Source organism: Schistocerca americana, chromosome 1, assembly GCF_021461395.2.
Source record: "Schistocerca americana isolate TAMUIC-IGC-003095 chromosome 1, iqSchAmer2.1, whole genome shotgun sequence".
In the NCBI taxonomy this organism is placed as follows: Eukaryota; Metazoa; Arthropoda; class Insecta; order Orthoptera; family Acrididae; genus Schistocerca; species Schistocerca americana.
The window spans coordinates 405,434,010-405,456,416 of record NC_060119.1 but is presented as its reverse complement, the minus strand read 5'-3'; the positions used below and the strand labels follow the sequence as shown (position 1 = coordinate 405,456,416).

The 22,407-nt window shown below is 44.0% G+C and overlaps 1 long non-coding RNA gene across 1 annotated transcript in view; it reads left to right on the top strand.

The window, feature by feature from the left end:
- Positions 1 to 6,399, top strand: part of LOC124592560 — a 223,403-nt gene extending 217,004 nt beyond the window's left edge. The window contains exon 3 of the long non-coding RNA XR_006977823.1: positions 6,288 to 6,399. This is a non-coding gene — a long non-coding RNA (uncharacterized LOC124592560). The remainder of the gene's footprint in view (positions 1 to 6,287) is intronic.
- Positions 6,400 to 22,407: the final 16,008 nt, after the last annotated feature.

The following is a 22,407-nucleotide window of genomic DNA, read 5'->3' as shown; positions in this document are numbered from 1 at the left end:
CAATGAGAATTAGGTTGAATGTTCCTCGGCCATTACACAGCTGTGAGGTGGCTGCCCTTGTACTTAGAGTGGGTGTGAGAGGTACAAGTCAAGATATTTTTATTGATGACTGAGGACGTTATACTGAACAACATTACATCAGTATCTAATTAATTTGCAGCTAATAATTACGGCTATTGCGAATACTATATTCCACAAGATTTCGGGATTGCAACCGGATCTCATCGACTTCTTTCCACGATATTTCGGCTGACAACCTTACAGCCATCTTCAGGCGAGTGTCGATGAGATCCGGCTGCAATCCCGAAATCTTGTGGAATACTCGATACGCCGGGAAAACTTCAAGAGTCACAGCGAATACTATGTTTTTAGATTGGTTAGTGTCTCCAAGTACGCATGGCTCAAGCAAGCCATTAATGTTAATTTTCCCCTGGGCAGCTAGTCAGATATTGAAGTGCGGATGATTGGACACTAAAGGGATAGTCTCTACTGCCTGGTGTAGTCCACTTCTCCATGCAGTTACGGCCGTGGAGAAAACATCAGATATCAAATTATGTGATATATTTGCGGGAAGGCTGTTAGATGCAGAGAATTAACAAACTGAAGTGGGCACATAGTAAAGTACCAGTTGTCATACCTGTATTACGCCCCTAATACCCTGTATAGTTGTGCTGCTGGAAGATATCGGTTTAAGGTCGCTTAAAGTGGTTTACCAGTTCGTCTATGCGACATCTGCAGCTCATATTCCCGTCTAGCTCCGTTCCTTCATAGAGAAAGAAGCAGTGGCAATATGCAGTTCGCTGAGTTTCTTCGTGAATATAAAGCATGTGTTCAGTGTCATAGGTTCGATTCTTGTACGAAACACCTCCGTTTAGAAACTTCCGTTTAGAAAATAAACAGATAGAATACACCTGCCGCCAATGGAGCTTCCAAAATTTTGAATAGCGAGTAATTTTAAGTAGCTATGCAAATTGCGCTGTATTGTACTGCAGTTGAAAATGTACCTTTCGCGAGCACGTAGCAAATTTATGAAGAATGGTCCACCTTCCTTTTTTATCCTCTTGGCTCAAAATTACGATTTGGAGGGCAGCACCGTAGACATATTTAGGTCGCAGCCTGCCGGCCCTCGAGACCGGCACGTCCATCTTGATGAAAATCAGCCTGCACGGCGTTTCTCTTTGGCCGCGCCTGTGGGAACGTGTGCCAGCCGCCACGGCAGCCTTGGCCGGCGCACCGATTTTTGAGAGAGGCGCTGCCGAGGGGTGGGAGACAAAAACCGTTAAAAAGGGAAAAGAAAAGGCAAAAGGAAGGCGTGGCGGGGCGGCCGGTAATTGCGGTCGGCGCTTTGTCGCTGTTTTATTGTATCAGCGGCGCCTGATTGGCGGGCGCTCTTCATCAGGTGCTTTGATCAGCCGCCGCCGGCGCGCGGGGGTTCCCCGCCATCACTTAATTGCTCGCGTGGCTGCAGACGGCGCTTCGTGGCACTGCTTGAGCCGCCCGCGCGCCTGTTGATACTGCCCGCCCGCCACACAGGGTAAGCAAATGACGCGCTGCACCGCCTACGCAAGTACGTTCTGCTATGTGTCGACGGTTAACGACGCTGTCGCCTGGAAAAGCTCTCACAAGAGAACTCACAACGGCAGCAGCTGGCGTCGGAAGCTCGTCTGCAACGATGTTCAGCGTCACAGCCACGTCACTTCGGCCTAAGTGCAGTTGTCTTGGCTACATGAGGACGAAGAAAGAATGCTGAAGATTGGTAACGTCAATTGTGAAATACGCGGGCATTCAATAAGTAATGCAACACATATTTTTCTGAAAGCAGGTTGGTTTATACAGGATTCCACTACACCATATTATTCCCTACTCTTTTGGCTACAAAACCCTATTTTTCAACATAATCTCAGTTCTACGCGACGCCCTTATGCCAGTTTACAGAGAGGGCCTGAATGCCCGCATGGTCCATTCTGCTGTTCGACGCAGGAGGAAACATTTACTGCATCAATACCCTCCCTATTATCCAAGTAATGTTTACTGTAGAGTGCGTCCTTCATTGGGCCAAACATATGGAAGAATGTGCGAGATCCGGGTTATAGAGTATGTGAGAAAGGACAGTCAAATAAAGTTTTTTGAGCTCCTGTCGGTTGCGCAGGCTTGTATGAGCCCAGGCGTTGAAATGGAGAAGGTGAAATTCATTTGCATTTTTATGGTGAAGAACAAGCTGAAATCGTTTCTTCAATTTCCTGAGGCTAACATAATACACTTCAGAGTTAAATGTTGCACGATAACGCAGGACATCAAAAAGAATAACACCTACAAAACCCCAGAAGATTGTCGCCATTATTTTACTGACTGAGGGTACGACTTTGAACTTTTTCTTCGGAGGAGAGGTGTTGTGGCGCCACTCCATGGACTGCTGTTTTGTTTCCGGTTCGAAATGATGAACAGATGTTTCATCACCTGTGACGATATTCGACAAAAAATTGTCACGATCAGTCTCATAACGCGCAAGCTGTTCCGCAGAGATGGTCCTTCGTTGATCTAGATGGTCGTCTGTTATGCCGTGAGGAACCCAGCGGGCTCACGCCTTTGGATGCCGCAATTGGTTGTTATGAAGAGTAGGTTCTAAGTTTAAGAGATCAGTCAGCAAGAATCCGTATGCAAAGAAGTGGGATACGGAAGTACTAAAGGAATGACGAGACACGCTTGAAGTTCTCTAAGGCTGTAGATGCTGCAGTGAGGAATAGCCCAGTAGGCAACAGAGTTGAAGAGGAATGCACATTTCTAAAATGGGCAATCACAGAACTTGGAAAGAAAAACATAGGTACAAAGAAGGTAACTGTGAAGAAACCATGTGTAACAGAAGAAATACTTCAGTTGATCGATGACAGAGGTAAGTACAAAAATATTCACGGAAATTCAGGAATACAGAAATACAAATCGCTGAAGAATGAAATAAATGGGAAGCGCTGGGAAGCTAAGGCGAAATTGCTGCATGAAAAATGTGAAGAAATCGAAAAAGAAATGATTATAGGAAGGGCTGACTCAGCATATAGGAAACTCAGAACGAACTTCGGTGAAACTAGAAGCAAGGATGGTAACTTAAAGAATGAAAAGGGAATCTCACTGTTAAATGCCGAGGGGAGGGCGGATAGGTGGAAAGAGTACATTGAGGGCCTCTATGAGGGGAAGATATGTCTGATGTGACAGAAGAAGAAACAGGAGTGGATTTAGAGCAGATGGCAGTTATAAGAGTCGAGGGACATTAAAGGTAAGCAGTGGTTGGGAAGGGAGTGAGACAGGGTTGTAGCCTCTCCCCGGTGCTATTCAATCTGTATATTGAGCAAGCAGTAAATGAAACAAAAGAAAAGTTCGGAGTAGGTATTAAAATTCATGGAGAAGAAATAAAAACTTTGAGGTTCGCCGATGACATTGTAATTCTGTCAGAGATAGCAAAGGACTTGGAAGAGCAGTTCAACGGAATGGACAGTGTCTTGAAAGGAGGATATAAGATGAACATCAACAAAAGCAAAACGAGGATAATGGAATGTAGTCGAATTAAGTCGGGTGATGCTGAGGGAATTAGATTAGGAAATGAGGCACTTAAAGTAGTAAATGAGTTTTGCTATTTGGGGAGCAAAATAACTGCTGATGGTCGAAGTAGAGAGGATATAAAATGTAGATCGGCAATGGCAAGGAAAGCGTTTCTGAAGAAGAGAAATTTGTTAACATCGAGTGTCAGGAAGTCGTTTCTGAAAGTATTCGTATGGAGTGAAACATGAACGATAAATAGTTTGGACAAGAAGAGAATAGAAGCTTTCGAAATGTGGTGCTACAGAAGAATGCTGAAGATTATGTGGGTAGATCACAAAACAAATGAGGAGGTATTGAATAGAATTGGGGAGAAGAGGAGTTTGTGGCACAACTTGACTAGAAGAAGGGACCGGTTGGTAGGACATGTTCTGAGGCATCAAGGGATCACAAATTCAGCATTGGAGGGCAGCTTGGAGAGTAAAAATCGTAGAGGGAGACCAAGAGATGAGTACACTAAGCAGATTCAGAAGGATGTAGGTTGCAGTAGGTACTGGGAGATGAAGACGCTTGCACAGGATAGAGTGGCATGGAGAGCTGCACCAAACCAGTCTCAGGACTGAAGACCACTACAACAACAGAGGAGCCAGTATTTGAATCAGAAGTTAAGTGAGCCTTGGAGGACTTCAAATCAAATAAGACAGAAGGGATAGATAACATTCCATCAAAATTTCTAAAATCGTTGGGGGAAGTGCCAACAAAACGTCTATTCACGCCATCTGTAGAATATATGAGTCCGGCGAGATACCACCTGACTATCGGAAAAATGTCATCCACATAATTCCGAGGACTGCAAGAGCTGACAAGTGCGAGAATTATCGCACAATGAACTTAACAGCTCATGCATTCAAGTTGCTGACAGGAATAAAATACATAAGAATGGAAAAGAAAATTGAGGTCGTGTTAAATAACGATCAGCTTAGCTTCAGGAAAGGCAAAGGCACCAGAGAGGTAATTCTGACGTCGCGGTTGGTAGTGGAAGCAAGACTAAAGGAAAATCAAGACACGCCCATAGGATTCGTCGCCCTGCAAAAAGCGTTCGACAATCTAAAATGGTGCAAGTACTTTGAAATCCTGAGAGAAATAGCGGTAAGCTACAGGGTGTGATGGGTAATATACAATACGTAGAAGAGCCAAGGGGGAATAATAGAATGGACGACCAAGAAATGCTCGGGTTAAAAAGGGTGTAAGACGGGGATGTAGTCTTTCGTCCCTACTGTTCAATCTGTAAATCGAAGAAGCAATGGTGGAAATAAAGGAAAGGTTCAGGAGTGGAATTAAAATTCAAGGTGAAAGGATATCAGTGATAAGATTCGCTGATGACTTTGCTATTATGAGTGAAAGTGAACAGGAATTATATGATCTGCTTAATGGAATGTATAGTCTAATGAGTACAGAATATGGATTGAGAGTACATAGAAGTAAGACGAAAGTAATAGAAGTAGCAGAAAGGAGAACAGCGAGAAACTTAGCACCATTAAAGATAGACACGAAGTAGATGAAGCAGAATGACGGAGCAAGGAGGACATCAAAAGCAGAATAGCACTGGCAAAAAGGACATGCCTGGGCAAGAGATGTCTACTGCTATCAAACATAGGCCTCAATTTGAGGAAGAAATTTCTGAGAATGTGCGTTTGGAGCACACTATTGCATGGTAATGAAACATGGACTGTGGTAAAACCGGAACAGAGGAGAATCGAAGCATTTGCGATGTGAGGCTACAGATGAATGTTGAAAATTAGATGGGTTGATAGAGAAAGGAATGATGAAATTCTATGCAGAATCGGAGAGGAAAGGAAAATGTGGAAAACAATGACAAAGGGAAGGGACAGGATGATAGGACCTCTGTTAAGACATCAGGGAATTACTTCCATATTGGAAGAGGGAGCTGTAGAGGCCAAAAGCTGTAGAGCACGACCAAGATTGGAATACATTCAGCAAATAATTGAGGACGTAGGTTGCAAAGTGCTACTGTAAGATGAAGAGGTTGGCAACTGGTAGATAATTGTGTTAGCACTAACAACAGAGACGTCCAGTTGAGCAGCGAGGGGTTTGAGTGTGATCCATCGATCACCTCGAATGAGAGTTTCCGCACATACCAACACTTCAGGAGTCACAGCTGTGTTTGGCAGGGCGCCACGCAGGAGGTTGGACAGGTATGTGCGACGTTGTAATGATGATGACAGGCGCCTCGGCCAACATTTCACAACTCTTTTGTTCACTGCCAGATCTCCGTAGACATTCTGTAAGCGCCTATGAATGTCTGCGATGCTCTGGTCTTCCACCAAAAGAAACTCAATGATAGCTCTCTCACATGCCATTTTCAAGGCTATGTATAACACCGCCACCTATCGGAACTTCATGAAACTACAGGGGCTGAAGCGGGTCCCCGATGTGCCAGCATTCTCTTACTACTTTTCTTCCACTCATCTTTGTTATTGTTTTCACTAATTTACAGTCAATTCAGAAGCGACTACAGGTCAACCTCACTAGTGTTGCCTAATACAAATTGCAGAAAATCGACTCTTAGGAGCTTGTGGTTTAAAAATTCAACGGGATACTGACCTACAAGTTCAGAGAGAGACATAAATTTTCGAACATCAGATAACATATTCTCGTAATATTTTATGAACAAAATTGGTACTCCAGTACTACTAGTACAACTGCAGTGAAAAATACAAATTTTGTTTTTGTTCCAGGCTTCCCTCGCGACAGTTTCATGCAGCATGAGATACTGAGATATCACGGCAGAAGAACAAAGTAAATTACAATCTGTGCAGCGAAAGTGGTGATGTCAAATCAGAACCGTATAACTGGCTGAGAATGGTAAGTGAGAAATGAAAAAGCGTATATTGACGTTCAGTGATAAGGTTATCAGTGAGTTCTATGTAAACTGGACTGGTGTAACAGTTTTCGTAACTTATACAGGTGGATGTCAGGTGTACACAAGTCGCGTTGTGGATTGTGAAGGTCTGAAGAGATTCTGAAATGGCTTGATGGCTCGGTTTCGTCTTAGTATTATTACAATATCTTAAGGGCTAACGAATGGTAGCAATCTGTTGTCGATGTCTAAGACTCATCAAACAGAGAAAATGGTCTCACAGAAAAAGGCTACTGCTGTTTATATGAGGAATTTATAAATGTCCAAAGACCGTTAAGGTTCTGGTATATAATATAGGCGTACATGCAAATATTTCTAAATATCAAGGAATCAGCTGAAAGTTAGTGTCTCATTCGGTACCTGAGACGTACAACGTAAGTGAAATGTGCTTGACTTTCAGTTGTTGGTCACGTGTTAACAGAGACGGATGGCGACAGTGACCAGTCATTTTGACCTGTCACAAAAATGCATGAAACACGTGACGAGAACTCAAAAAGTTCACCTTGTTTGGCGTCTCTCTCCATTTTCTTGACTAAACATGGCTGTAGTAACACGAGACAGAGGTTAAGCAGCAGACATATAACTGGTTGTTCCCTAATAAAGTAAGTGCAGCAGCAGAGTGACGGAGGAAAGTGCCAAGGAATGATGTGCGGTGATTGTTGCAGTCCGCCTTAATTGTACCTGAAGATGGTGCGGCAATAATCATTGCTTAGAACGTTCAGGATATTTTTATCAGCTTTGCGCAAACCTCCAGAAGTTGGCCAAAACAAGCCTCTGCAGAAACTTCTTTCACCAACCTTTTAGAGGGCTGAGAAAACCAAAGTATTTTCCAAATCAAGGCAAATTCATATTTACTTTGAGGACAAGGTCAAGGTCAATAACTCCGTATACCTTCATGCAATTCCTGTACGTGGCCAAAAGCAACAAGAGGCATCTATAGACAAGATGGCAAGATTGTATCGACCTATGAAGCATTTCTGGGAAACCTTACTATGAATGCGTGACGCAGAATTATTATTGAATTTGTAGATTACACTTGCGCACAAAACTTGAAGGAGAGAACTTCGAGAAAATGTGAAACATTTGAAAAACAATAAATAGTATTGGTTGTCGATTTTCGTAGTGGACATACCTGCTTCTACCGAAAAGATAATGCTGGTTGTTACTGTAATATCGTGTATTCATTCTCACTCAAGTACCCAACAAGTTATCAAAAGTGTATGAATGTTGCATTAATGTATTACTATAGGAATGGTAGTTCAACTGAAATTGCTTGTTCACTACCAAACACATTTCATGACCAGCAACGTAACAGCATTTGTAACAACCAGGTAACGTTTGATGAAGAGTGGACGAAAATCACTTTGTTGGAGAGTCGTTGACGGAAACAGCAACGGTCTTTCATTTTCTAATTAGTGTTTTATCTGTTAAACGTTGTTAAATCTGTTTTATCAAATCAAGGTTGAATCAGTTCTGGCAGGCACATTGAGAAATTCATAACCTACCAACAGAAGTACAAAGTGCTGATTGCGTCAGTAACCGAAATGAAATGAAATGATCGTATGGCATTGTTGGGCGGGAGGCTCCGACGGGGGAAGTTCAGTGTTGCAAGCCTTATTTCATGTTATGCCACACTGGGCAACTTGTGCGTCGATGAGGATGAGACGATGTTGAGGACAGCACAACTGCCAGTCCATGGGCGCAGAAAATCTCCAACCTGGCGGGAATCGAACCCGGGCCCGCTGCACGGTAGGCAAGCACGTTACCACTCAGCTAAGCAGGCGGATAGTATCCGAAATGATGTACTTAATCACCTACTCACTTTCTCCCTCTCTCTCTCTCTCTCTCTCTCTCTCTCTCTCTCTATCTCTTCCTCTCTCTTTCTCTGTCTCTCTCTGACACACACACACACACACACACACACACACACACACACGAACACAGAAATAAAAAAAATATTCTAGATCATCTTCAGACAGAATACAGTGCCAAAAGCAAACTGATTTGCTCGTGACAATGTCAACAAGAGATCGATTGGTGACATCTTAGTCTCATTAACATAAAATTAAAAAGATCGCATACCATAAGCAGACAACCCAGGCATTTCCTAGGATCACAAGCTGAATAAAGCCAGAAATTACAATATTAGGCGTATGAGTACAGATATTTTTATTGATGAATGAAGACTGTGTACGGAACAACGTTACTTCATTGCACACTAATAATATAGCAGTTACGCTTAATATGGTTTTAAGTTGATTAAGACGTCCAAGAATGAGTGGCAGAAGCAAGTCATTAACTGTTTACTTTCCCTTGGGCAACAGGTCAGTTACTGATGTGTGGACGCAGAACAGATGGTTTATACTGACAGGCGTAGTCAACTCCATGGAGCAGTTACGTCCGTCCTTTTCAAGAACCATGTTCAATGGAAACGGAGCAGTACTATGCACGTGTTTCGTCAATTATATCCTCTTCCGTCGAGTCAACATCTGAACGTCAGGGCCAAACTACGCCTCCATCGAGCAACAGTCCTGCCGTCAATCTTATAAGGGTACTTCTCACCTGCAACAGCAATCTCAAACCGCTGAAAACCCTACAAAACAGTTGTCTACGGTTAATCCTTGCAGCACCTACATGGACAAGGATCAGGGATCTGCATCCGGAACTGCACGTGGAGATCGTCAGGGAAGTAATCATATCATCCACATAAAATCAATTCGCTACAATAGAAGCACTACGAGACATCTTGATCATGTGGGATCTGTCACCCTGAGAGGTGGCATGACGCCAGAGTTTCCTGCGCCATCATCGAGGCACACCAATGATGTAACATTGTATGTTTATAAACAAAAAAAGGAGAAAATGTAACGTTGTGTGACAGAAATGTACTGTCGAATGGAACAAAATGTAACATTTATGAAATATAATAAAGAAAAAAAGTCTTAAAACGGTCAAAGGATCAACTGCTCAATACCCTTCTCACGTGGAAATAAAGTGAAACTTATCCATTCATCCTAGGAAGTCCAGCCACGAAGTGGTAGTACTTCTGTGAAGCAATATAAAAAAATCGGGTAAGAAATTATGTCCTGAAATTGGGAAAGGCAATTAGATGCAGACAAAAAGCAACTAACACACAGACGCGGGTGCAAATTAAGGTACCAAATATCAAAATATCTGCACCTGTACCCTTAACACCCAGTATAAGAGCAACAATTGGTAAAAGCTCGGTGGAACAAGGTGACAAAATCAATACATTTGAAGCCATTAAATGCAATAGAAGCAATTGGAATATTCAAGAGGTAAAGATACAGTGGACTGTTTCGTGTAGAAAGATATGGTTGGGACGATGCAGCGGATAACAGGCACTAGCATAAATACGGCGGCCTCGAATACAAACGGGGAGCGTGGAGACTGTAAACTGCGGGCAAATGCTGAGACGGAGTAGTGGCACGGGGTGGCTGCTTCTGGCGCTCTTACGATGGACTTAATACTTATCGGTGATAAAATACTGCTGGTAGTATGGAGGACGTGATGTCGGTGATATCCGTCTCACTTGCTACCTCACAATCGTAAGAGAGTATAGATTCTAGAGGAGTGAAAGGTCCGAGTTTACGTTATTCCATTTCATTTCTTGCAATCAATACAGAACTACTTCATACCGGTACTAAGTATCTCACACTCTTGCCGATAACGACAGTTTACGGACGATAAACATTAGGATGTGATTGCCAGGAAAGATTCTGTAACTATGGGTTGCGACGTTTTTGAGCTATCAGAGAACTATTCAGGTTGATGATTATAAGGGATTTCCATGTATTTTGATCGTAAGATTGAAGTGACACCTCTCGATTCATGTTCTTATATTAACTTATTTATTGATTAGTGATTGTTATTATTGTGGCCTTCAGTCCAGAGACTGGATTGATGCAGCTCCCCATGCTATTCTATCCTGTGCAAGCTTTTTCATCTCCGAGTAACTACTGTAACCTACATCCTTCTGAATCTGCTTAGTGTATTCATCTCTTGGTCTCCCTCTACGATTTTTACCCCCCACTTTTCCCTCCAGTACCAAATTGGTGATCCCTTGATGTCTCAGAACGTGTCCTACCAATCGATCCCTTCTTTTGCTCGCGTTGTGCCATAAATTCCTCTTGTCCGCAGTTCTGTTCAATACCTCCTCATTAGTTACGTGATCTACCCATCTATCTTCAGCATTCTTCTGTAGCACCACATTTCGAAAGCTTCTATTCTCCTCTTGTCTGAACCATTTATCGTCCGGGTTTCACTTCCATACATGACTATACTCCATATACTCCACTACTTTCAGAAAAGACTTCTTGACACTTAAATCTTTACACTACGTTAACAAATTTCTCTTCTTCAGAAAGGCTTTCCTTGCCATAGCCAGTCTACATTTTATACCCGCTCTACTTCGATCATCATCAGTTATTTTGCTCGCCAAATAGCAAAACTCACTTACTGCTTTAAATCTCTCCTTTCCTAATCTAATTCCCTCAGCATCACCTGACTTAATTCGATTGATTTCCATTATCTTCGTTTTGCTTTTGTTGATACGTATCTTATATCCTCCCTTCAAGACACTGTTCGTTCCGTTCAACTGCTCTTCCAGGTCCTTTGCTGTCTCTGAAAGAATTACCCCATCGGAAAACCTCAAAGGTTTTATTTCTTCTTCATGGATTGTAATTCCTACTCCGAATTTTTATTTTGTTTCCTTTACTGCTTCTCAATATACAGACTGAATAACATCGGGAATAGACTACAACCCTGTATTACTCCTTTCTCAATCACTGCCTCCCTTCCATGCCCTTCGTCCTTATAACTGCCATCTGGTTTCTGTACAAATTGTAAATAGCCTTTCGCTCCCTGTATCTTAACCCTGTCGCCTTCAGAATTTGAAAGAGAGTATTCCAGTCAACATTGTCAAAAGCTTTCACTAAGTCTACAAATGCTACAAACGTAGGTTTTCCTTTCCTTACTCTATCTTCTAAGATAAATCGTAGCGTCAGTATTGCCTCGCGTGTTCCAACATTTCAACGGAATCCAAACTGTTCTTCCCCTAGGTCGGCTTCTACGAGTTTTTCCATTCGTCTGTAAGGAATTCGTGTCAGTATTTTACAACTGTGACTTGTTAAACTGATAGTTCGGTAATTTTAACACCTGTCAACACCTTCTTTCCTATGGGTTGGTATTATTATAATCTTCTTGAAGTCTGAGGGTATTTAACCTGTCTAATACAGCTTGCTCACCAGACGGAAGAGTTTTGTGATGGCTGGCTCTCCCAAGGCTATCAGTAGTTCTAATGGAATGTTGTCTACTCCATTGGCCTTTTTTTAGGTCTTCCAGTGCTCTGTCAAATTCTTCATGTAGTATCATATCTTCCATTTCATCTTCACCTACGTCCTCTTCTATTTCCATGATAATACCCTCAAATACATCGCCCTTGTATAGACCTTCTATATGGTCCTTCCACCTTTCTGCTTTCCCTTCTTTGCTTAGGACGGTTTACCATCTGAGCTCTTGATATTCATGCAGGTGGTTGTTTTTCCTTTTTAATTTTCCTGTAGGCAGTATCTATCTCACCCCTAGTGATGTATGCCTCTACATCCTTACATTTGTCCTCCCGTCATCCTTGCTTATCCATTTTGCACTTCCTGTCAATCTCGTTTTTCATACCTTTGTATTCCTTACTGCCTGCATCACTTACTGCATTTCTATATTTTCGTCTTTCTTCAATTAAATTCAATATCTCTTCTGTTACCCAAGGATTTCTACTAGTCCTTGTCTTTTCAGTAACTTGATCCTCTGCTGCCCTCACTATTCCGTCTCTCAAAGCTACCCATTCTTCTTTCACTGTATTTCTTTTCCCTGTATTTGTCAATCGTTCCCTAATGCTCTCTCTGAAACTCTTTAAAATCTCTGGTTCTTTCAGGTGATCCCGGTCCCATCTCCTTAAATTCCTAACTTCTTGCAGTTTCTTCAGTTTTAATCTACAATTCATGACCAATAAATTGTGGCCAGAGTCCACATCTGCCCCAGGAAATGTCTTACAATTTAAAACCTGGCTCCTAAACCTCTGGCTTACCATTATTTAATCTATCAGAAATCTTCCAGTGTCTCCACGCCTCTTCCACGTATACAACCTTCTTTCATGATTCTTAAATCAAGTGTTAGCTATGATTAAGTTATGCTCTGCACAAAATTCTACCAAGCGGCTTCCTCTTTCGTTCCTTACCCCCAGTCCATATTACCTACTACATTTCCTTCTCTTTCTTTCCCTACTATCGAATTTCAGTCCCCCATGACTATTAAATTTTCGTCTCCCTAAACTATCTGAATAATTTCTTTTATCGCATCATACATTTCTTCAATCTCTTCATCAACTGCGGAGCTAGTTGGCATATAAACTTGTACTACTGTGATAGGCGTGGGCTTCGTGTCTCTCTTGGCTACAAAAATGCGTTCACTATGTTCTTCGTAGTAGCTTATCGGCCTTCCCATGTTTTATTCATTATTGAACCTACTCCTGCGTTACCCCTATTTGACTTTGTATTTATAGCCCTGTATTCACCTGACAGAAGTCTTGTCCCTCTTGCCACCGAACTTCACTAATTCTCACTATATCTGACTTAAACCTATCAATTTCCCTTTTTATATTTTCTAACCTACCTGCCCAATTAAGGGATCTGACATTACACGCTCTGATCCGTAGAACGCAAGTTTTCTTTCTCCTGGTAACGACGTCTTCCTGTATTGTCCTCGCCCGGAAATCCGAATGGGCGACTGTTTTATATTTGACGCAAGAGGACGCCATCGTCATTTAACCATACAGTAAAGCTGCACGTCCACGGGAAAAATTACAGCTGTAGTTTCCCCTTGCTTTTAGTCGTTCGCAGTACCAGCACAGCAAGGCCGTTTTGGTTGATGTTACAGGGCCAGATCAGTTTATCATCCAGACTGTTGCCCCTGCAACTACTGGAAAGGCTGCTGCCCCTCTTCAAGAATCACACGTTTGTTTGGCCTCTCAACAGATACCCCTCTGTTGTGGTTGCACCTACGGTACGACTATCTGTATTGCTGAGGCACGCAAGCCCCCCCACCAACGCCAAGGTCCATGGTTCATGGGGTCCTTATAGATTACGTAATTAAATTAAACATTCAATAAAAAGAGAGTCTCATGAAACAGAATATACTGTTACTTAATACCGAAGATATATGTAAATAATGCTGAAGAACGTTGCAAACATCATCAGCGATAGTGCCAGACTGAAAACGAAGTACCCCAAGAATTATGAGCTTCTTTCGTTGTGGTTAGAATATGGAATTCGAAATCAGTTGTGAGGATATGCGAAACAAATATCTTGAATGAAAAACAAACGTAACAACACTACAAAACTATCTTTTTACTTTTACAGAAAGGTAAAAACTATAATTACAGCATCTGATTTACTGATTTTTTAATATATACCATCTAAATACACCATTCTTCCAGAAGAAAATTTGGCGAAATCTTAATTAAAAACACAGTTTTGAAGAATGGACGCGCAGAAGTAATGGTTACACGTGAATGAAATTGAAACACACGTTATACAGGTTGTGGACTGCAAAATGGTTCAAATGGCTCTGAGCACTGTGGGACTCAACTGCTGAGGTCATTAGTCCCCTGGAACTTAGAACTAGTTAAACCTAACCTAAGGACATCACAAACATCCATGCCCGAGGCAGGGTTCGAACCTGCGACCGTAGCGGTCTTGCGGTTCCAGACTGCAGCGCCTTTAACCGCACGGCCACTTCGGCCGGCCTGTGGACTGCACATCCTTACATTCACAGTGTCGTAAACCTTTGTGTAAGGTGGTTTGGATAGCATTTTCAGGATCTTTTATAGTCGCCTGTAGCTTAAATACAAATTTTCAGTAGTGTATATAATCGATTATAAGAGAGATGAACCATCATTGCGGCTGTAACGACGAAATCTTTCGAGACAGATTACGTTTATAAACTATTGTCTGATAACCTGTATTCTATGTAGTCCTTGATTATTTGGGCCACGGAAACATCTTTGACCTTTACTTATTTCGTTAACTATTCGATTGTTTGCTGTTTTTTGTGTAGATAATCACGAAGTCTTGTAATTTAATCTCACATAACGCCTTAAGTTCATTTGGAACGCCTTTACACATTTTCGGGTACTGTATTCCGTGCTGCTACCTAGAACTGTCTCATTTAGTCGGGGAAAGTTGCTGCTAAAGTAGTCAGACGCAGACGCCATCGTATAGTATCTGAAACACACACACATTGGAGTACGTGTCTGCACATTGTACAGGCCAGGGCCGTTAATGAGGCTCTTGGAAAGCGCGTGGAGAGCGCGAGAAGTGTGTGCCTAGCCTCAAAGGCGCAATAAATGCTCTTGATGGTCGCCTGTTAGGCCATGAGGAGCCAGCGGGCAAACGTCTTTTGAGTACCGGAACTAGTAGATGATTGTTCAAAAATGGCTCTGAGCACTATGGTACTTAACTGCTGAGGTCATCAGCCCCCTAGAACTTAGAACTACTTAAACCTAACTAACCTAAGGACGTCACACACATCCATGCCCGAGGCAGGATTCGAACCTGCAACCATAGCAGTCTCGCGGTTCCAGACTGTAGCGCCTAGAACCGCTAGACCACCCCGGCCGGCAGTAGATGATGTGTCAGCACTAACAACCGAGATGTTCAGTTGAGCAGCGAGCTATTTTATCGCTCACTTTGATCGAGAGTGTCCGCACGTTCCACTATTGTAGGAGTCACAGCTGCGTGAGCCGGCTGGCACGCCAGAGATCGGACAGGTTTGTGCGACCTTGTTGCGATGATGACAGACGCCTCGCCCAACGACTCAGAGTGTTTTTGTTCACTGCCAGGTATCCGTAGACATTCTGCAAGAGGCTACGAATATCTGCGATGCCCTGGTCTGCCGCCAACTGAGTGACAGCTTTCTGCTTGGAACGCACCTCTTCATAGACGACCTATCGGAACTTCATGAAACTATAGGGGCTGAAGAGGGACTGTTCCGCGATGTCCCACAACAAATACTGCATTTTTTCAACCAAAATTCGCCGAGAAAGAAATGTGTTGTATTTTTTTTTGAGCGCCGCTCGTAAACTATACAGTGTTGTATCAAGAGGCTCCAGCTGAAGCGATTACAATAAATCCATTATGTATGTAATATAGTAGTAATATGCTACTGAACTAACACGTTCTATTAGTCGACTGGAGAAACGGATGTGGAGAAAAGTAACTTAGCACTGTCGCTGATATATTCGTGGCATAGTTTCTTTTGTATTCCTCCTGGAAGGCGGCGAGTGGGTTGGAGCAGGAAAAGGTAAGTCGGCATTGCAAATACAGTTAAAGCACCTTTACTAGTGTATAAACATATGCAAACATATTACATAACTTAAGGTGATGGCCGGCCGCGGTGGTCTAGCGGTTCTGGCGCTGCAGTCCGGAACCGCGGGACTGCTACGGTCGCAGGTTCGAATCCTGCCTCGGGCATGGGTGTGTGTGATGTCCTTAGGTTAGTTAGGTTTAAGTAGTTCTAAGTTCTAGGGGACTTATGACCTAAGATGTTGCGTCCCATAGTGCTCAGAGCCATTTGAACCATTTTTTTAAGGTGATGACACGCAGGTGCAACGTTGTGGCCCCATCGTAACTGATGCAAAGTCTCAATAGCAAGCTAAGCTGAAGCGATGATTCCTGGCTGTCTGCACCTCATGAAATGGGCAGAATCTGTAGCGATGCTCGTAGAGCTCTCCAGCGTCGGCTAGAGGGCGCTGTCATCGGTGTCGGTGTCGTAGTGCCAACTTAACTGGTACCTAAGCCGTGGCATCGTAGCTATCGATACCACAGTTTCAGCCTACTTTCTTCCTATCCTAGTCCAATCCGACTGCTCTCCGTCTCGTCACTGGCTTGCTAAGCACTAATCTTCCTTCTTCCTGACTTCCTCTCGCACCGTCTGAGGAAGAACTGCATCCGCGAACAGCCTCAGAGAGGTACCGACAAATGCGTTTCATGAGATCGGCATTTCCCTGATAAGATCTCCGACGCTCACTGCAGGGTTAATATAATAAATGCCACTGAAGAGCACTTTCCTAACCGAACGTGCTGGCTGAACGTGGGTGCTAGAGGGGCTAAGCCCTACAGCGCGGGAATAATTCCGTGCGGAGACGACTTGGCGGTCCCCGCGTCGCACATAACAAGCTGCCTCGGCGCGAAAGAAAAAGGATCGCACAGTTTCGAGAGCAAACACAGCAGGCGCTGGCGGCTGCCGGCTGCCCACCTTGCTTAATTTAGCGTGAGGGCGGAGTTGGCCGTTACTCGCCCGTGCCGCGCCGCCCTGCCGAGGCAGCCATTTGCTGGGCCCGCCGGCCTTCTAATAGCGACTGCCGCCCACAAACATTTACATTCCGGCGCTGCTGCTGCTGCTGCTGCCGCCGCCGTTTTTATCGCCGCCTAACGGGAACACCGCGCCGGAAGAAATGTACTGGAAACATATCCAGCGCCGCCGCGGCAGACTCCGGGCCGGGCGACGTGTCTCCACTTGGAGCCGTAACGTATGTGCGTCCAGCCGTCCGGCCGGCCAGCAATATGCAAACAGCCGCTGCGGTTCCTTACTGCCGCCCGCCGTTGTTTTGTTTAGGGACGGACGCAGAGCCCTGCAGTAAACTACTCGGCCGATATGACAACGCACGGCCGCGGCGGCCTGTCCGGACTGTGCGCTGTCTGGTGACTGAGGACACGTCACAGCCATTGCAAGAAACGGCGCCCGTGCTGGTACACAGCAGGTAGCCCCGGCACTTAGTCCAGACTGCTATGCAGCTACTCAACGTAACGATGCATCTCTCTTTCTCGTCATACGTTTTGTCTTGTAATGATATTCTGAGATGAATATGTAGCTTGTAACACGTATGACCTCGGAGCTTTTGCAGAGGCATCCATACATACGACTCTCCTCCGGGCATGAGCTGTCATATCTACGTTAAGACTCTAGCTTCCGAACATATACAACACCTTGCTCGTTCCGAAGTGACTGACTACCTATGAATTTTTATGTAGCAGAGGTGACATCTTCAACTGTATTCATACGTATTATTTTATTTGCAACCGACTTCGGTGCTACATTACAAATGGTTCAAATGGCTCTCAGCACTATGGGACTCAACATCTGTGGTCATCAGTCCCCTAGAACTTAGAACTACTTAAACCTAACTAACCTAAGGACATCACACACATCCATGCCCGAGGCAGGATTCGAACCTGCGACCGTAGCGGTCGTGCGGTTCCAGACTGACGCGCCTAGAACCGCACGGCCACACCGGCTGGCAGTGTTACATTACACCAACTACAGGCACATCTATATGATACGATCATGGGGATACTGGAAAATCATAATTACACACCTCAGAGGGTACAAAAAAAAAAAATAATAAAAAAATAAAAAAAACAACAATGTACAATGCCCATACAATGTAAGCTTTCACGGCCGGGCGGTGGTCTAGTGGTTCTAGGCGCGCAGTCCGGAACCGCGGGACTGCTACGGTCGCAGGTTCGAATCCTGCCTCGGGCATGGATGTGTGTGATGTCCTTAGGTTAGTTCGGTTTAATTAGTTCTAAGTTCTAGGCGACTGATGACCTCAGCAGTTAAGTCGCATAGTGCTCAGAGCCATTTGAACCATTTTTTTCACGGCCGGTATTGTCTTCACATAAAACTTCCGGGCTGAAAGGCCGTGGTCGAAGTATAAAACTCTCTCCTAACGTTTCGTCTCCGACTGCGGCAGACATCCTCGGAGGTAAAGCGGCGAGGTCGGAGACGAAACGTTAGGAGAGAGTTTTATACTTCGACCACGGCCTTTCAGCCCGGAAGTTTTATGTGAAGAAAAAAACAATGTCCGCTTCACTGAAACCTCCTTCGTGGTTAAGGTATGAATAAATGGCTCTGAGCACTATGCGACTTAACTTCTGAGGTCATCAGTCACCTAGAACTCAGAACTAATTAAACCTAACTAACCTAAGGACATCACACACATCCATGCCCGAGGCAGGATTCGAACCTGCGACCGTAGCGGTCGCTCGGCTCCAAACTGCAGCGCCTAGAACCGCGCGGCCTCTCCGGCTGGCAAGATATGAATAACAGCTACATATTTCCAAATAAAGTAACATCTACCGGTATAAGCGGCGTGGAGTGGCCGCGCGTTTAGGGGCGCCATGTTACGGATTGCGAGTCCTCCTGTACCGTTCGCCCGCGATTAATTTCGGGTAATTCCCGCGGATTTGGAATCCCTCTGCCCGAAGAGCGCATGGAGCGTTACTGTCGCCGGTAGAGGGCGAGCACCTGCCGTGGCCCGTTGGCAAGAGTTGTGCCTTTACTCACTTCGGGTTTGGCGGGGCCGAGTGTTGGTCGCAGCTGTGAACAGTGCTCTCTGAAAGCTACTTCGGCAGGACGCACAGTATTTGGCGTGTCCTCTGCTATTGAAGTTGTATGCAGTTTGTCCATTGTGGTGCTGTGTTGGCGTCCGGTCTGACCTTTGCAAATATAGTCTACTGGATGATACCCGTGGGTTTCCGACTACGAGGAATCCTCGTTACATCCTTCTATCGGCACTCTCTAATCAAGCGTTTCTCAATGGACGCTGGAATTTACGAGAAATTACGGTGGGCATCCGATTAGTGTGCATGTCACTTGGTGTCGGATGCTGCTTATTTTGACTCCGTATCTTGGTTGCCCGGTTTTGCTTAGTACTACTTGAGTTCAGTTCCGTCAGTGTGTGTGGGCTTGTGGCTGTCAGTATTCCAAACTGATTTTAGAATGTAAGGGTACAGAATGCAGATGTAATTCTTCTGATTTACGAATTGTACTTTATAGTCAGTGAAAATTGTTTAACCTATCTACCTTATATCTGAGGCATGTCTATAGTTACCTGCTGGCTAGTATCACGAGCTCGAGCTGTTTACTAAATTGGTTGCATCTACTTAAAAAAAAAAAAAACTGAAGGAAAATATTATGCCTCAGTATTCAAGTTTCCTGCGCAAAGTTCGTACTTTTCTGCATTTGCAGTATGTTTAATTTTTACTAAATAATTAACAAGTTGTCTCTGTGTTGCAGGATAGGGGATGTTCTCTCTTGTTAACTGTGGTCTAGTTAAAGATTCCTGTGTACCATGACTGAAATTTTCAACGAAGGCTTCTAGTACTGTGGTAACGGCAATTTAGTAGAGAAATTATTGCTTTTGGCGTTGCCTCTGCCACCGCCTCTATCATCATAAGTTTGAACCACATTTGTCTGTCATCCTGGCTTCTGCGAAGGCAATGACGTATTGATAATTACTGGCAATAGGCGATGGTTGATGTTTATGGCATATTCATTTGGTCGTATTTTTTCTGTTTGTCATGTAAGTTTATTTTTATTTCATTTAACTTTCTTCACTAAAAGGAAGTGATTTTATACAATTACCGTTTTGAGGTATTTGCTATCAGTGGTGTTATTGAAATTTAGTCTTCTCAATTCTGGAGGCAATTTGTTAATGTTATTCTTGGATTTTTGCTTTTTAAAAAATGAATTCATTAGTGTTTTTAGAAATGTTAATAAATTCATTATGGCTCCGTACCTTTCCACTCAACAGCAGCTCCCTACCGCATTTCACCTCACTCGGACACTGGTGTGTCTTAACCTTAGCATAAGTTAGTTTAAGAAGTGTGTAAGTCTAGGGACCGATGACCTCGGCAGTTTGGTCCCTTAGGAATTCACACACATTTGAATATTTTAACATCCATATATGCAGCTGAAGGTATGATCCCCACTACGAGGGCCGGACGGAGTGGCCGTGCGGTTCTAGGCGCTTCAGTCTGGAACCGCGCGACCGCTACGGTCGCAGGTTCGAATCCTGCCTCGGGCTTGGATGTGTGTGATGTCCTTAGGTTAGTTAGGTTTAAGTAGTTCTAAGTTCTAGGGTACTGATAACCTCAGATGTTAAGTCCCATAGTGCTCAGAGCCAACCCACTACGAGGGGCGTTTAATAAACAAAGTAACACTTTTTCTATTCGCTACAAAACCCTATTCTTCAACATAATCGTCGTTGAATGCGAGTGCCTTACGCCACCTTACTGGGTTGGCCTGTGTGCCCGCACGGTGCCGCCCTGCTGGCCTACGTCGGATCCAAAGTCTTGCTGCATCAGTGACCTCCCCACCATCGATGTATTGCTTCTGCGGAGTGCATCCTCCATTGGGCCAACCAGATGGAAGTCGGAAGGTGCGAGGTCCGGGCTGGAGGGTGGAGATCGGACTTGACTGCGCGACCTAGCCGGGATGGTGGCAGACTCCTCGGCCTGCTATTCACCGTGCTTTCGTTCACTGGAAGCTCCAATGAACATATCCGGTGCTCTGGTTTTACCCCAAAAGAAATTCAATGACTGCTCTCTGCTTGGAACGGTCTTCCGTTACAGATGCCATTTTGAAAGCTACTTGTAGCTTTGCCACCTATTGGAACTTCATGGAACTATAGTGGCTGAAGCAGGAGCATTCCATGATGTCCCTCAACAAATACCGCATTCTTTTCAACTGAAATTGGCCAATAAAAAATTGTGTTGCATTACTTATTGAACGCCCCTCGTACATAAAGTTGTAGTACAAGCCCTGTCGTTTCCTAATCCATCGCAAGACGATAATACCTTTTAAAAATGTAGGCACAGCCATACATAATGTACAAGCTTCAATTTGTTAATATCGCAGGTATATGCCTTCATTGTCAAAACTTTTCGTAATTCTGTGGGATTGCTATAATTTCAACGTCATCTGTTCTAGATGCCTTACGTGTATGTCATACGTCTGACATGCGTACTTTTAGGTTGTGCTGCCTGGGATTATTTGAACTTGCAGCCATTTCTAGAAGGGACATGTTGATATCCGATGCCTCGATAACGTATACCAGTTGCTCTTTACCTATCTTGTATAGCGTAGGGCGTGGCTCTCCTGAGGCTATACAATATGGTGGTAAAACACGCTGCAATAAACATCGCGGGACGTTTGTTCAAATCAGATGGCTCTGAGCACTATCGGACTTAACATCTGAGGTCATCAGTCCACTAAAACTTAGAACTACTTAAACATAACTAACCTAAGGACATCACGCACACCCATGCCCGAGGCAGGATTCGAACCTGCGACCGTAGCGGTCGCGCGGTTCCAGACTGAAGCGCCTAGAAGCGCTCGGCCACAACGGCCGGCGACGTTTGTTCCCACTGAGGTGGTGTGATAGTTGATACAATGGGCGATGCGACTTGCCATACGACAAGCAAAAAGACAGCATTGTCACGTTTCTGTTTCAGCTTCAGTTACTGTCATGAGCTTTTCTCACAGGACGTTATTTTGCTTTATCATTATTTAAAGCTCAAAAATACTGAAAAAGAAAACAAAGTTCTGAGTGCACCCAAACAGTGCTATAAATATCAAACACTGTTCAGCTGCATTTCTCGTGAGCTTTCCCAACAAGAACACAAATTCCACTAATTCTACAGAAAGAGAAACTAGCATCAGTTACTCCAACAAAGGAGATAAGAAATTTTCAATTTCCTGCTTCTCCTTCCGAGAAGTTTCCCATTAGTTGTTGCTGCTGCTTTAGTCAATGAAACTAGGAAACTATTTCTACAGCTGTTCATTGTAGCAAAATAACATACACACATCAAAAAAAGTTTTGCATCACCTCGGTTCCGGGAGTTCCGGAACCTGTATAGAAAATTGAAATAGAGATCAACGTAAACATCATTTCCGTTCTTTTTACTGCTTATGAAAACCACACATTACATGTTGTACCACCATACAGCGAGACCTTCAGACGCGGTGGTCCAGATTGCTGTACACACCGGTACCTCTGATACCTAGTAGCATGTCCTCTT